General features: G+C 48.7%; 1 pseudogene; it reads right to left on the bottom strand.

Moving 5' to 3' along the window:
- Positions 1-4645: 4645 nt before the first annotated feature.
- On the bottom strand, positions 4646-4739 carry LOC113834981 (annotated as a pseudogene).
- Positions 4740-5486: the final 747 nt, after the last annotated feature.

Raw genomic sequence — 5486 nt, 5'->3', positions numbered from 1 at the left:
GCTTTTTGTGCTCCATTGTCTTTTCCCTGGCCCTGGAGCCTTTGCAAGGGTCCCCCAAGGAGCCCACGACCACCCACCTGCTGTGCAGGGTTGAAACTGGCAGGACTATCTGGAAACTGAACTTGATGGTGCACATTCATAGTCCCAGCACTTGGCATTTGGAGGGAGGACCAAGAGTTCAAGGTCATCTTGGACTATATGAGGGACTGCCAAAAAATCAAAACACCAACAGAGATTGACAGCAAGCAGAGTTTTATGTTGGGCCAGCTTCTGCCATCTCCACTCAAGAGTATGTTAGCCACAGACTGGTTAGTATGTTTAGGATTGGGAGGGATCTTCCAGGGCTCCTTAGCCACCTGACTCCTCACTTGCCCCAAGGCAGGTTTGGAGACAGCCCAGCCAGCTCTGAAGACAGACAAAGCAGACAAAATCCACAGTTCTGGGTGGGGTTGGTTACAGCCAGCTGATGTCACAGATAGGGGACCTGTTTATGACAAGAGAGGAAAGGATGACAAATTGGGAGTGACATGCCCGGAAGGGTGCAGATGGGAAGTAGGGCTGGGGAGAGACTCTCTAGGCAAGGTTAGGACAGAAGTAGGGACAAACAGGTGTTTATCTCTGAGCTAGAGCTGCCTCCAGGGTCCTGCTGCAGCTAAGGCAGGCCTGATAGTCCAGGCGCCATAGACTTGACACAAGGTAGCATGGTTTGCCTGAGTTCTGTGTTCTTCTATTTTCAGATTAAGGGCCCAGGACAGGGCAACACATGCAGCAATGGTAGCCAAGGGGATTCAAACTCAAGTCCACCAACTCTGGTCCTGTTCTTGAGGCAGTTCTCAGGGAAACAACTTTTAAAGCAAAGACTGTGTCTGGATTCCCAGCTCACCTCACCCTCAAGCCACTTCCCAGTCTCAAAAAGACTCAAAGCCGCCATTCCACCTGAGGTTTTAGAAGCTTGGGACCATCTGTCAGCTTTCAGAAATGCCCTGCGCTTGCTCAAGCTGTCAGCACCAAAGAAAACAGGTCCAAGCAGCTCCCTTGAATGTGGTAGGACCCAGCTTCACCCCAGCTGTGGGGCTCATGGTATTCTGTCCACTCAGCCCCATCCCTCTCAGGTGATTTCCCCCAAAGGATACCCAGATGGTGCCCACTGAACAAGAAGTTTGAGGGAGCCAGGTGGTGGCGGTGCCCACCTTTACTCAGGAGGCAGAGGTAGATAGATCTCTGTGAGTTCAAGGCCAGCCTGATCTACAGAGTGAGTTCCAGAACAGCCAGGACTGTTTCACAGAGAAACCTTGTCTCAAAAATAATAATAATAATTAATTTAAAAAAAAAAAGATTGAAGGGGGCTGGAGAGATGGCTCAGATGCCTGTTCTTCCAGAGGTCCTGAGTTCAATTCCCAGCAACATGGTGGCTCACAACCATCCGTTATGAGATCTGGTCCCCTCTTCTGGTGTGCAGATATACATGGATGCAGAATGTTGTATACATAATAAATAAATTCTTTCTTAAAAAAAGGCTGTCTTGAAAACACACACACACACACACACACACACACACACACACACACACACACACACACACACACACACACACACACACTCACACACCAAAAAACTTTCTTAAAAAAAAAAAAAAAAAGATTGAAGGAGAGCAAAAGCAGGCATCGCCTGACTGCTGCCCCTGAACTCAGGTAAAGTGTTTTGGTTCCACAACTTGAACTCCTTTGGGCCATGTGGGATTGAAGGAGAGATGTCCACCTGTAGGGCTGGCCCTTACCCCTTTGCTCCCTTGTCTCTTGTCACCTTGCTCCCTTGCCTCCTTTCTAGTTTCCTAGAAGCCAAAATCTATCTAGAAGCAAGTTCCACCCTGTTCCCAAGCCCTAGGATAAGAGGCCTTTAGGACTGTCTGTCATCCCTGCCTGTCATCTTAGTCTACAGCACCACACCAATCTGAGACCAAGGAGGCAGGGAACCACCTCTGTGCTGCCCATGCCAGCTCTGTAGTATAAGGAGGGTTCTTGCAGGACCATTCTCATGGCCAGTGGGCTAGTAAGAGGACAATGGGGACAGAGGGATGGAGAGAGGACTTGGCAATCTAGAGCACTGGTTGTTCAAGAGTCTCCGGGTCTGATTGCCAACACTCACATGGAGGCTCACAACCATCTATAACTTCAGTTGCAGCAGATCTAACACTGGCTTCTAAGAACACTTCTCGAATGTGGTACACATACATGCAGGCAAAACACCTATACACCTAAAATAATCTGCACATATGCTTTAAAGCTTGTATGTATAGCACTCATGAGACACTGGGTTTAATCCCCCAACACTGCAAATAAGTAAATAAATGAATCAGTTGCTAACTGTCAGCTTCAAACAGCAGAATTGACCAAGCAGCAGCATGTTTAAATTCTAGCTCTGTTACTTGCTGGAGCTGAGCCTGGTTTTTGCCTTCTAAGCCCATTCTTTGGGCTCCAAAGAAACCTGTGCTCAGCTTCCTCCCCTGAGCACCTTGGGAAGGGATACTCAGGGTTGTAGAGGATGTGGGGAACATGGTACCCCACCCAACACCCAGAATAAAACGGGACCCACCCTTCCCTGAAGCAGCTCAGACAGGGTGGCGCCCATGAGCTACAGGGGTGCAAGGTAAGGGGGCTCTGGCCTGGCTTCCTGTGCACCCAGAGAGAGGAGTAATTGCAAAACCACATGGGCTGCAGCTGAGCAGAGCGTGGGAGCCCCTGTGGTGAGCTGGAGCAGCACAGGGGAGGGTTTGAGAAGAAAAGCCAGGATGATGAAATCACCATATGTCCACCCATTTGGAACATTGGACATTTCACAGGAAATACCCGTAGTGTGGCCGGCAGGGAAGTGTTATGGGAGCTGACACAGGTTAAAATTTGAGGGGTCTCCACTGGCCATACAGAAACCTTCAAACAAGCCCTGAGCAGCAGAGGCAGGGCTATTGAGCTCCCCAAACCATAGCTATTCCTAGATAGAAATGTCAGACAGGCCAACAGGAGCCCCATGCCACCTCATTTTCTCTAGTATCCAAGCAGGTGCCCCTCTCCATTATATGTAAAAAGTGATCAGAGAGAGGGTAAGGACTTGCCCAAGGTGTTACACCTGGGCCACAGCAAGCAGACCTATGCAACCTGGTAGGCAGCCATTCTTGGAATGCAGAAACAGAGCTTTTGTGCCACTTCTGAAACTAGGGCTAGAGGACTCAGCCACCCCCATGGAGCTGAGTCTGGATTTTAGAAGGGGGAACTGCAAATCTAGGCTCAGGAAACCTGAAATGTGACCACAAAAATTATAGGCACCCTTCCTTCAGCCCACCTTGAATCTGGGTTCTTTTCAGATTCAGAGGGTGTCAGAAACACCTAGGCTTCCTGCTCCAAATCCTTTCCCCTTCTGGGTCTCTCCCTCTAAGAAGTTTCTCTATTTCTCCTAAGCCTGGGACTCTGAGTTGACAACTTCTTTTCTTCATCCAAGGCCTTTTACAGGAGCATTTACCCAATCCATCTAGGTAGGGCTTTGCGTTCTTTATGTCCCATAGCCCATGGCACCCTTCTGCTGCTGGCAATGGGAAGCCAGGAATTCAGGGTGTGGACTACAGGAAGAATCTAGAGCTGTTTGTCACTGCCTCCTGGCCTCTCTGTGTTGATCTGTGCAGTGGGTGGATAATAATATGCCTGTCTCTGGAGATAAGACATCTGTGACCACTTTGAAACACCAAGGATCTTTTTAAGAGAGTAAGGTGTTATCTACTGCCAGGGCCTCTCCTGAAAGCTGGTGCCAACACCTCCACACCAAGGAAGCTTGGGAGGCAAGGGAGGGCTGCAGAGTAGCAGGTCCCTCCTGCAGACCTGGTTGAGGCTCCAGGATGAAATGACACCAAGTAAGCCTTTTGAAGAGACAGAATGACAATGACCTGACTGCTCAGACTGGCTGGGGCTGAGGCTCTGAGCTGACAGATTCCCTCATGGCTGGGCTGGACCATGAGCCAAGTGCAGTGCTCGGTTGTGAGCAAGGTCTCTCTGGTCTGGAGAGCCAAGTCCACTGGAGATCAGAGAACAGAACAGTAGGATGAAGGGTGCGGACTGTAGGAGCAGTTGTGAGTGTTAGGGCTAGAAGTCTGCCTATCTGTTGAAGCCAGAACAGAATCTGGCCGAGAGTGAACCTGTAAGGACTTTCTGAGGCTACAATGAAGTGAGCAGCAGGGACCACTTATACAAATAAGGAAGCAGCCGTTTGCAAAAATGATGAGACAAAAACTAATACAGAGGCTGAGGATTGGTTGCTAGGAAAGCCCAGTTGGTTGAGGGCTTTCCTAGCATGATAGAGACATGGGTTTGCTTCCCTGAAACTTCATGAGACAGGCACACAGAAGGAGGTGCAGGCAGAAGAATGAGTTCAAAGTCAACCTTTGTTAGATAGTGTGGAGAACTGAAGTCCAACCCAGGATATATACAACCATCAAACAAAAAAATAAATATAGAACCTAAAAGAATGAACTGCCTGAGAGGTCTGAAGTGCTGTTATTTATTTACTTATTGAGACAGGGTCTTTTGTGGTGTTGTTTGCTTTGTTTGTTGTTTTTCTTTTTTCCCCACAAATAATTATTTGTCACTATTAAAAAATATGGAAAAATCTGGAATGCTTCACAAATTTGCATGTCACCCTTGTGCAGGGGCCATGTATTGTTCCATTTTTAGTATATGTGCTGCCGAAGTGAACACTTGTTTTTTGTTGGGTTTCTTTGTGTAACATCTCTGGCTAACCTGGAACTCACTACTCCATTTGTAGACAAGCTTGGCCTCAAACTCACAGAAATTTACCTGCCTCTGCCTCCTGAGTGCTTCTACCACCTGGTCTTTCTATATAGCACAGGCTGTCCTAGAACTCACTATGTAGACTAGGCTGGCCTGATTCAGAGATCTGCTTGCTTCTGTTTCTGGACAGCTGAGCCACCATGTCTAGTTGGAGTATTCAATACAAATACGAGTCCCAGCTCTGCCCCGGTGCACTCACTAAATCTTGGACTCAGTTTCCTCCCCACTCTAGTGTGGAGTTGAAGGCTGTTTGGAGATGGGCTTTTCTCAGAATTCAGCTTTTAGAGAGGTTAAGGGCCTTGTGGAAGTGAGGCAGGGAGTGCGCCAAGACTTGGAGGCCTGGACGGTTGGTCCGTGACTGACCCCTGTAGCTAGAGAATCAGCATTCCAGGACCTGGCCTAGCCTCCTAGTTCTTCAATGAGAATTTGCTTACGCCAGACCGCTCCTCCCCTGGTCTCTGGCGCCGCCTTGTGGACTCATACCTTCTGTGGGCCCCATCTTACCCGGCACCCAGGAAGGCTCAGAATCTCTCAGGTAAGACCCTGCAGGGCTCTATCAAGCCACCTAGCCATGTCAGCACCTCTTGGCTGCATAGTGTGTTCCAGAACAGCCTGGGTTATCTGAGACTCTATCAAAAACAAAAACAACAAACA

Source organism: Cricetulus griseus, chromosome 3, assembly GCF_003668045.3.
Source record: "Cricetulus griseus strain 17A/GY chromosome 3, alternate assembly CriGri-PICRH-1.0, whole genome shotgun sequence".
NCBI lineage: Eukaryota > Metazoa > Chordata > Mammalia > Rodentia > Cricetidae > Cricetulus > Cricetulus griseus.
The sequence above is the reverse complement of the archived record's forward strand: the minus strand, read 5'-3'. Positions and strand labels throughout refer to the sequence as shown.